This window comes from Eublepharis macularius, chromosome 8 (genome assembly GCF_028583425.1).
Source record: "Eublepharis macularius isolate TG4126 chromosome 8, MPM_Emac_v1.0, whole genome shotgun sequence".
Classification (NCBI taxonomy): Eukaryota; Metazoa; Chordata; class Lepidosauria; order Squamata; family Eublepharidae; genus Eublepharis; species Eublepharis macularius.
In genome coordinates, this window is record NC_072797.1 from 43103266 (window position 1) to 43115155 (window position 11890).

Consider the following 11890-nt stretch of genomic DNA (forward strand, 5'->3'; position numbering starts at 1 on the left):
GTTTAAACCACACAGAAAGAGGAAAACTTTGAAGTCAAATATTCCAAATCAGAACCTTTATTTAACCCAACTGCATGACACTTGTGGGTAAGAAGATCTCACTCTCGTGACTTTCACTCACCTAACTTCTCATTTAAACTGTGCTACTGTACATGCAATGCTGCCACGTGTACACCATTAGCACACCAGAGCAATGACTGCCTGGACTATGAATCTTTGGTGTGCTAAACAGTGCATTCCAAGCAGCAAAAAGCACCATTTAATTAGATGCTAGAGCAAATACAACATCAAATGGGCAACATCATTTTACCCAACAGCATCACATTTAAATCAGGCTTCGGGGAACTTGTTTTGTGTTGCAGATCATCATATTAAAAAATAATTTCTCCATCACATATTCAGAAATATTCTGCAACCATGCAGGCTGATCCGCTATATTCTCCCTAGGGTCAATGAATGACACCAATAAGCCCACATGATCAAAGTGGCCCATCCCCAACCAAATCACTATCATTATTAATACTCCCATATAAAAAGACAATTGTGAACATCAAAGTGGAGAGTATGAATTCTACTGAACAATTTCACTAGAGTTGCCTTTAGCAGAGCATGGTATCCCAGTGTAATATGATAGTTTGTCAAATTATACTGGAGTAGTAGTAGATAAGCTCCATCTGGAGGACTTTTTTTAAACTACTGCAGCAAATCTTAAGGCAGCTGTTTAAGACAAAACACATTCCCAGACACAGCATTATTCTTAGTAAGAAAGAGAATCTTATTTCAGTGAGTTGATGTTTCAAAGCCTCCATTTATCACTACATCTAAAATGAACTCCCCTCCAAAGGGTAGTAAAAGTGCAGTGGAACAGACTCTGTGGTCTAAATTCCCCCTGAAACTACTTAACCACTGGGACAGTTTTGTACATATATCATTCCTTCTCTATCACAGTTCTCCTTTTTGGGGGGCATTCTGTGTAAGAAGTGACAACACTTAATACATAAAGGAGAAGTTCTTCCCAGGGACACCGCTTTTCTATTTCTCCTTCCCCTGACATAATGATAACATTTTGGAGAACAGTAAATGAGTTTATGGGAAATTAATTTCCACTTACAATAACACTGAGTATATTTCTGTCTTGCCCCAGCCATCAGGTGTAGTGGTCACTCGGTCATTGCACCATCATACCTACCCCTATTCTGTGCCAGTATTACAAGCAGAGCTAGGCTGTTGTGATGATACAGCAAGTAGGGCAATACTTTTATTTATTTTACTTATCAATTTAAGTAATGTATAGCATGGCTTGTTATGCTAGCACCCATATATTCATCTAGGAACTCAGGCTTCCCCCAAATCTGGGGTCAATTCCTGTTTATTGAGATTATTATTTATTTAGTTATAGTCTGCCTTTCTCACTGAGATCCAAGGCAGATTACACAGTGTAAGTGAAATACAATATAACTACCAGCTAGGACATTCACAGTACAATAAAGAACTACAGTTAAGACATTAGATCTGAAAATAAGCATAAAGTCAAGCATAGAAATGAAATCTTTCTAAAACAACAATTGACTATACTTAGCAACATAGAAACTTTCTAGTAGATGCATATGTGCATCAGCAGACAGTACCCAATAGCAGAGCATATAGTCCCTGTCCCTACCAAAGCCTGTCTTTGACCTATTACTTATGACACAGCCTTATAATGTGGGTAGAAACCCCTCTTGAATAATTCAATTTTGCATAATTTGCGGAAAGCCAGGAGAGTGGGAGCTTTCCTGGCTTCCTCAGGCAGGCCATTCCATAAATTGGGGCCAGTACAGAGAAAGCATGTGTGTGGGCGGCTGTTGATTTTGCCCAAGCGAAGGGTCTCTGGTCTGTAGAAGGCTCTGACCAGAAGAGAAAAGCTGCCATGGCATAACATAGGGGGAGAGGGGGTTTATTTGTTCGTTCTATTTAAGTTTATACCCCACCCTCCCCACAATCAGATTCAAGGTGGCTTACAATATAAACATCATAAAAATATAAAAGTCAATTCAACAATTGAGGGGCCGAGGCTGTGAAGGGCTTTGAATGTGATAGTCAGGACCTTGAATTGAGCCTGGTAACTGATGGGAAGCCAATGGAATGACTGCAAGAATAACTGTCTGAAGTTCAGTCTCTAGGAAGAATTGTTGATTGGTGCCTTTCATGTCATTATTTTTGCCTGACTATGGCTGTTTCCACACATGTTGAATAATGCACTTTCAATGTACTTTAGCAATCCTTCGGAAGTGGATTTTTTGTTTCACACATGAAAACCCAGTTCCAAATGATCACTAAAGAGCATTGAAAGTGCATTATCCAACATGTGTGGAAGCAGCCTGTGTGTTTTGCTATGTGTTATTTGGTCTGGTATAACTCATTTATGTTTGTTTTGTAAAAAACTATTATTCTATGACTTTTCAGATATCGGCATGATTTATAAGTATTCATTCCTCTTCTGAGGAAGACGCTGAAACGAGTAATAATCTGGAAGCTTGTCAGAAGAAGATTAAAGCAGAGGCTTTAAGAATAGGAGGAAGATTAAAGGAAAGACTTTGAGACTATTTCTTGTGTTTGGACCTAACACGATGTACTCAAGTTTTAATTGACTGTAATGAGCTTTGTTTACCCAGATATAACATTACATTGTGATGAGGTTGGAGTTTGAACATGTATGTTGACTGGATTGTATGTATTGTATACAGGATTATTTATTTATAAAAATACATACATAATAATTGATAAGACCAACTTATTGTATTTTAACTTCTTGTATTTAGCGACCTTTATCACAGGGTTCCTTTTGTAAACGGGAGTGATATGCACGCTCCATCTAGCTCCTGTGCGTAAATGCGCTGTGGTGTTCTGTGCCCACTGGAGTCTCTGAGTTGACTTTGAGGGGAGAACTATGTAGAGTGCATTACAATAGTCTAGTCTCGATGTTACCGTAGCATGAATCTAGGTGGCCAGATCAAAGTAGAGGGCCATCTTCCAGGCTAGTCTGAGTTGAGAGAAGGCCTTTTTTGTACCTGCATTTATTTGCTTCTTTAACAGCAGTGCTGCATCTAGTATAACCCCTAGGCTCTTAACTGAATCAACCAGGGTCAATTGAAGCCCGAAGCACAACCTCCTTCAAGATCTTTGCTTTTCCAACCAACATCACTTCTGTATTGTCTGGGTTCAGTTTCAATTTGTTTGCTTTCAGCCAATTGACAACAGCTGTGAAACAGTGACTCAGTTGTGTCTGCTGCATCACCAGGGGATTTGGATAATGAGATGGAGAGCTAGGTATAAACTGCATACTGATGGTATTCAATTCCATAGCTATGAATGAGCTCTCCCAAAGACTTTACATAAAGGTTGATTAACATGGGGGAGAAGATTGTGCCTTGTGGAACCCCACAAGATAATTCCCACAGTGAGGATAGCTGGTCTCCAATAGCAACCCTTTGAGTCCATCCTATAAGGAATTATTTAAACCAGTCCAAGGCACATCCTCTGATACCTACTTCTGCTTCCAAACAACTCAACAGGATGTCATGGATTACTGTGTCGAAGGCTACAGATAGGTGCAGCAGAAGCAACAATGAAGTATGGCCTTTGTCTACATTCAGACGAAGGTCATCAGCTAGAGCCACGAGAGCCACCCCCTTCCAATAGCCTGGCTCCAAACCAAACCGATAAGGGTCCAAAGCATGAGAGTTGTCCAAGAAGATCTGGAGTTGGTCAGCAACTGCTCTCTCAAGTACTTTACCAAGAAAGAGCAGATTAGAAACTGGGAGATAACTGGCTGCATCATTTTTCTTATTTTTTTTTTCAGTAGAGGGCGAATGGCCGCCTCTTTAAGTGGCTGAAGGAAGGTGCCTTGGGTTAATGACTCCTTTATATGGTTTTTATATGATTTTAGTAGCCACAATGGGCAAGAATCCGGAGTACAAGTAGTGGCTGCTATCACCACTGCTTCAGAAGTCATTCAATGGGCTCTGTAGTATGCTCTATCAGATTCAGCATGTGTTTTCTGCCAGACACCTTCTTGCCAACTTTAGTTCACCCAGCTCTGTAGTGAACCACAGGACTGGTTTCTGCCAAAAGGTAAAAAGAGGTAGGCAAGGAACAAACTTGTCTATAGCTTCAAGATTCCATGCTTCCATGCAAGCCTCAATGGAGCCTGAGTTTGAAATACTAAAATCATCCATTTTGGAATTCAGAAAGATCCATGAGTCTTCATGGGCAGTCCATTTTAGCTGGACCCTACATTTTGTGGGATTTCAGGGCCATATTCACCCTTGACTTCACCAGGTATTGGTTAGTCCATGGTTCATGCCAAATCTCCAGTTCTGAAAGAAGACCTACCCTCAAAGGCCTTGTGGTTGTCTGTCGTGTGTGCACTCTCACATATGAGCGATATTACTTCCAGGATGTAATGTCATCACATCAGTGCAGGAGTGCAGGCATGCTTCCCAGTGGGTTGATTTGGATCCCAGCTCATTTGGGGCCCAAATTGGTCTACTGTGGAGCATGGGAGCACTCTCAGGGTGGTGCAATGACATCAGTGACTTCATCGTACTGCCCCCACGAGAGTGCCCAGGAGGCTTGTTTCCCACCTTTCCCTCCTGCCAGCCAAGTAAGTGGTGGTGGGGAGCGAAAGGTAGGAGCAGGGGATCCCACACCCCCACAGGGGGAATGGGATCCCTAGGGCTGGCCCAGACATGGAGCATTCATAGATGTTAAAGTCACCCAGAACTATCAGTCTACGTGTCTCTAGTACCATATCTGAGAGCACATCTGTCAGCTCAGAAAAGGTGGTTGCTGGGGAGCTGTGTGGCTGGTAGACTAGCAGAATACCCAATCTATCTTTAGTTCCTAATGTAAGGAGCATATAGTCAATCCCTGCTATAGTTTGTACTGGGAGTCTCTGGAAGTTGAAAGTCTCATGGAGTACAGCAGCAACACAACCTCTTCTGTCAGCTGGGTGGGGTTGGTGGAGGACTGCATAATTAGGTGGAGTTAGCTGGGACAGGGACCCCACATAATTTCCTTCCAACCATGTCTCAGTTATGCAAGCAAGGTCAATTCTCTTCTCCTGCAATAATGCATTCAGATGGGCAGATTTGTGCCTCACCCATCTGTTTGGCATAGCATGAGAGAGAAGGTGGGAGAAGAAGAGAGCCTTGCGTCAGCAACTCTCAGGGCGCTATGGAGCTTTAACAATGACAAAAACAGTTGATAGAAGGTAAATAATGGCCTAATGGAATCAAAAGATGAGAGAACAGCCAGAGGCAACAGACAAAGGCTACTTCCAAATGGAGCTTTTCAGAAAGGAGGGACTACATTCTTCCTCCACAATTTGCACACAGTAGGGCTTCCATCCTCCTGTCTAAATCAAAAAGAGTCCAGTAGCACCTTTAAGACTAACCAATTTTATTGTAGCATAAGCTTTCGAGAATCAAGTTCTCTTCGTCAGACGCCTGATACAGTGATTCTCAAAAGCTTATGCTACAATAAAATTGGTTAGTCTTAAAGGTGCTACTGGACTCTTTTTGATTTTGCTATCACAGACTAACACGGCTAACTTCTCTTCATCTCCTGTCTGTCTACCTTGCAGGCATCAGTGGGAATGGTCTAGCACAGGATGTGCAATCTGCTAAAAAGATGTGATGAACCCATAGAAACAAAGCAAAATAGGCACACTGTTGGGGAGCTGCCTGCTGTTCTGGCTTTCCTTGTGTTTAGTGTAAAGCACAGTCATCCAGAACATGGAAAATGGGCATTTGGAAATTCCCAATGCCTGCTGCATGTGACTTCACAGAGACTCAAGACAAGAGGACCTCTTCTTATTGCATTCTCCCCCCCACCACCACCACACACACACAAATTTTCTGTGCTTTGGGAAGCAGGACTTTTCTGAAGTATGAAAATAAAAGCCACATTCTCCCAGATGGTGTTGTTTCCTCTTTGTGTTGACCTCTTCCCCTTTAGGTGCATATTAAAACTATCCCAAAGTCTGTGCATATTGTCTTTTGCAAAAGTACACCTATCTTTTCTCAAGCAAATTAATTGGGAATCTGTTCAAGAAAGTATATCTATTTATCAGCATCCTTTCTGGCTCTTTGAAATCTTGGCAAAAGATTGTGTGTGTGTGAATTATCTGAGTATTTCTGTATTATGAAAGACAACAAATGGTTCTTGTTCTTCCTTTGCAATATAACTAATTCCTACTGCACAATCCTAAGCCTGTTTACTAAGAACTCTGATCTCAAATTATTGTAATTTATTTTCAGGGACTCATAGAAGACTGAGGAGACAAAAGGTCCAGAGCTCTTCTTCTCACTGCCTCTTGTGCCTCGTTCTGCAGCACTATAAGTCCAGTACATCTATATCTTGTTCTTCCTTTGAGCTCAAGGTGGTCTACACGGGTCAGTCTTTCCCATTGCTTCCTCACAACAACAATCCTGTGAGGTAGGATAGGCAGAAAGTGAGTGGCCCAAAGTCACCTAGTGAGCTTCTTGGCAGAGTTGGAATTTGAACCTGGTTCACCCAGATTCTAGTCTGACCCTCTAACCATTATGTCACACCTGGCCTGCTGTGCTGAGCAGGTATTGGAAATGGCAATTTAAAATACAAGAATTTTTCTTAATGTTTAGTTGAATGGGCCATATGAAATCTTGCTATAGTGAATAAATTGGTCCAAGAAGGCCAGTTCCTTGTCAAGAAGAGAAGCAATCAAGGCAAGATGGGAGATGCCTCATTAAGACAATCTCATTCACAATAGAAAGAAAGAAAAAATATCTTATACATATTGAGAGGATGTGTCTTGATTCTTAAAAATAACAAAAATTATTACTCATAAATTCAAAAGAGTCAGAGATTCAATTGCTTATGAACATGCAAAGCTGCTTTCTACCAGGTCAGACCATTGGTCCATTGGCGGCATTTCTCCCAGGTGTCTGGCAGACTGACTGTGAAGAGAGAGTCTCAGAACATAGTGATTACTTTCAAAACATGCATAGACCTCCACATTCATGTTTAGTTATGTCATACACAACTTTTTATTACTGATCTAATGGGTAAATTAATATGTTCATAATTTTATATGTAATAGCTTAATTTTATATTAATTTGACATTGAATTCAGATTTATTAGTATATTGCCTGTTCAACCAAACGTATTACTGTAATCACATAATCCACTGTGCCCTCTACTGGCTGCTCCATGAGAAAATGCAAAAATGCAGTTTTATATTTATTATGCAAAACTGCAGATTAAAAAAATGACTTCCACTGTTTCTGCCTTTTTTCTGCTTTCATTTTCCAGTTGTCTCTCCCTTGAAGCAGTAATTTAAAATACCAGAAGTTTGCTTACTGAACAGAACTACAGCCCCCACCCCCTGAGAATATTAAGACCTTCAGGGGAGGCCTTGCTCCGTATTTCTTCTTTGCTTGGTTAAACCGATAAGGAGCAGGGCCTTTTCCTTGTAAAATTCACATTCACAAAGAACCTACCTAGGTCTGCCCTTTTCATACATTCAGGAAACTAGCACTCCTGGATTTCCATGAGCAGTAAGATTACACATTGGGCTTTTCCGCACACTCGATTTATTCCTGATCTTCTTAGCAGTCGATCCCCAAACACTGGAATCAATTTGGGTACAGTTCTTCTGCATGTCTGTCGCCCTTTGCATTTTTACAGTTGTGGAGTCAATTTATTTTGTTCTGCATCCACCTTAAATAATCATGCTTTTCAAGTCAAAGTGCTGTCATTATTAGTGACATTATAGGTAGGGTTGCCAGGTGCTCTAACCCTTCCGGCAGGAGGGGGGAACCTGGCACTCACCTTACCTTTCCTATTCTTGCACACATGTGCATGTGCACATTCCCAAGGGAGCACAATATCAGTTCTGAAGGTCTGGGTGACAATGTCTCTCCCGGGAGTGACATCATCGCGCTGCCCTGGGAATGCACCTGGGAAGCCTGTTTCCCTGCCTCCCCCCCCCCCGCCAGGTGAGTGGTGGTGGGGGCAGGTGGTGGTAGTGGGGGATCCCTGCCTGCACTGGGGGAACGACAACCCTAGTTACAGCACACACACTCCTGTTTATTTTTGAATGTGCTTATATTGATAGATTGATATAAGAGCTAAGTTTTGTTTTAAAAAGATCAAAAATAAACACATGGGGAAGTGTTTGCATGGGGAAGCATAAAAGGGGAGTTGATTCACTATTCATATCTAAGTTCCCCCATCCGAACCAGGCAGCCCTGCCCGGGCTGACCTAGAGGCAGGAGGCGGAGGCTGGCACTGGCGGGACATACTGACGTCGATTGGGATGGAGCCCAGAGAAGCAGCACCTACATGCTTTTCAAATTTTTCCGGTGTTCTAGACCACCAGGGAGGTTGCAATTTTTTTTTTACAAAAATTATAAATTTCTTATCAATAGATTGACCTAATGTTGTAGTAAAAAGTGCAGCAGATTCTCTGAATTACCTACTTTTATTTTTTTTAACAAGCAAGTCTCTAGCCCCTTCCCTTGTGGAGATGTAAGGAAAAAGGCATATCATCACAAGGGAAGGGGCTAGAGACTTACTCTTTTTCACCATCAATTTCATATCAATAGAGTGACCTGATGTTGTAGTAAAAGGTGCAGGAGGTTCTCTGAATTCCAAGCTTTAATTTTTTTAAAAAGCAAGTTACTGAAATGTCTTTGACTTGACTGTACTGACTCACACTTTATAATCCACCTTGAGTCTCAGTGAAAAAGGTGGACTATAAATAATGTAAATAAATAAAATAAAGATGTGTTCTGTCCCTTTGATCGGGCTTAATGGAATGTCATTTACAAGGTGACATTATTTACCTCTATGCCATGACATTTCAGCTGCCTGCTCCTTCACATTAAGACTCTGTTAAAGGGGCAGGACATTTTTCTCCAGGCCAGCTGGAAACCCTACATACCAATCTGAAGTTCATTTTCTAAAGGTATATACTTGGAAGAAATTCCACTAATTTCCATGGATTGTTCTTTGTAGGATGCATACTTTAAGATTGTAGGTTTGAGAAACTCTTTCATGATAGCATCATGTTCCACTCATTATTTCACCTTCTGTGAACACACTCTACATATGGTCTTTCATGTCATCAGTGCTAAATTTCACAGAAAGAGGTTCCTGAGAAGTATGCAAATGGCTTATTAGCCTATTTGGAATCTGGCACTAGCGGTTCAAGCATCTATTATGGCCTCAGGTTTTTCTGCAGTTCTCAAGATGAAAAATGGATCCTCACTATGCAGGTCATCTGAACGGCTCATCTGTTTCTTTCCTGCACTCCTGCATTAGAACTCCAGACTGTTATACATGCAGTTGGCTCATTCTGTGGCAGGAGATTTTTCCTTTGATGTGGTTTCATGCCCCTCTCCCACTGATCTCCTAATATCTTCCCTGCATTCCATTTCTCCACATTCTGTCTCCTCTCTCTCCCCTAGCTCATCTCTCTTAACAGTACACCTGTCAAAAGAGAAAAAGAGATGTTAGCCAGATATTAAAGAGAACTAGCCCCAGAATATCTGGCTAACATCCCTTCACAATAATTTCAACATTTGCAAGCCACTTCTTCTTTAGGAGTCAACTGCAGCAGTAAAGTATAGAAACTACACTTTTAAAAGGATTTCTGAAATTTCATCCTCAGGAAGGGAAATCTTGAAGCCCCAGCTTTTGAATTCTGGCTAGGTCTTGTGGCTATAAATGAGAGGATGGAGTTCTAAGATTTCCTGCCCTACATCTTTTCACAGTGAAAAAGATGCACATGGATTCAGTATACACTCCAGAGAGCCCTACAGTATGAGAAGGCAGAGGGATCAGGTTAAGAGGCGCATTATACAGTGTAGACATGTGTAGTTTTCCTGTCATAGACCATACAGATCCCAGCTCCAATCAAGAAATATTTTCAGCCTGCCATAGTAAAACAACAACAACAACAACAACAATAACCAGCCTGCCAAATCAAGCCAATGGCCCATGTAGTCCAGTATCCTGCTTCCCATAGAGGCCAGCCAGATATCTAGAAGGGTGGCATGCAGAGGGATAGAAGCCAAAGTACGCTCCTGTTGCTGTCCTGTAGCAATTGGCATTCAGAAGTAAACTCCCATCTGTTGCCATGTCCTTTGTGCTGCAGTTTAGGAAGGACAGACAGAAACTAAAATGGAAACAGTAAGTAAGGGCCACAGAAGTCTAGAGGGTGAGTTAATTCTAAGTGATTTAATTCTAAGTGAACTCACAAGGCTTGAGACAAGCACACCTTAAAGACCACATACTCCCATGTGAATCTACCCATGTGAATCTACCTGTCCAGTCACTACAGTAATCTGAGGCTATATGGGGGAGCAACCTGCGAAAGGGTGTTCTCAGTTGTGGCAACAAAACTAAGACTTTCCTCCCCAGGGAGATTTGTCTGCCCCCCTTTATCATTGTCTTTCACCAGTGGAGGAAAACATTTCCCTTACTTACTCTCACTGACACCCTTCCCATTCATGTGTCTTAAGTGGCCTGTTTTTAATCATTTTATATATGTATTTTAAAACTTCTGTAATGTTTTTCTTGTTCAGCACTTGGGGGATCTTAAATTGGGTGGAAAGACAGCTTTAAAATGTTTCAAATAAAATAAATAAGATCCCATGGCAGGAAGACTCCTCGTGTGCTTCTGCCCTTCAGCGCATGAGCATGTAGGGTTCTCAAACTCCTTGGGTCACTGCCAGCCCACACGGGGTGCCCCAAGGCAAACAAATACCTCCCCTCCCCTGGGCTCTTGCCATGTTCCTGGTTGTGCATTATATTTCACATATACTCATGATGGAGTAACAAATTCTGGAGATGCAGCACATCAGGTGTGAGCCTGAATAAAAGGGGACTAACTTCTAATACCTGCATATCTGCAACCAAACTGATGCACACCAGCTGGAGTCCGTACTCCCTGAGAGTTTGAAGCATGGCTGGGAGTGGGTGGTGCTGATTAGGAATCAGGGCAGGGGGTTGGGCGGGCAGGCAGGCAGGCAGGGACAAACGTTACTGCAGCAGAGAGTCTGACATTTCTTACAAGATAATAATATAAAATTGTGAAAGCTAACTAAGAAACAGATTTTAGTCGATGAAAAAATGTTTACAAGATGCAATCTAAGAAAGCTATCACAGAAAACCCTTAATGGTGTGCTTCTAATTATTATACTACAATAAATGCCCATAAAGTTGTTTTCATAGAATTTTTATACAAGTGCCAGTTACAGAATTATATCAAAGCATTTGGTTAAACCACATTACATAAGCTGCTCTACCTAGCTCCTGAGTAAACCAAGTTGATAAAGCACTTGTGCCGAGTACACATAGCCTTATTATGTAAAAAAGCTAATTTGTAATTATTGTACAAGCCCATCATAATCTTGAAATGACTGAAACCAGCAGGGATGAAAATAAAGTATTTTTGTGCAGCCAGTTCATTCACAGAAGTAAGTCCATTCATAAATATTCAATAAGACAAAACCTGCTGGAACTGCAGTCTCAACAGCTGGGCCAAGAAACTTCTTCAGAGTAAGAGGAACTCAGCTGTGACCCTGTCTTCCTGATGGGTGGTCCAGATCATTTAGCCCGTTTTGACCAAGCCATCACAAACCAGACTAACCGTGGCATGTGCTCTAGGAATAAAGAAACATCCTCATTCTGCTCAGGTAAAAGGCTGAGAGGCATTTACTGTGGTAAAATAATTACAAGCATACCATTAAGGGTTTTCTGAAATAATTTATTAGACTGCATGTTATAAACATTTTTCTTACTTAGCGTTCACGATTTTATATTGTTACTTTGTATCGTGGTACTCTCTTTCATCTTACA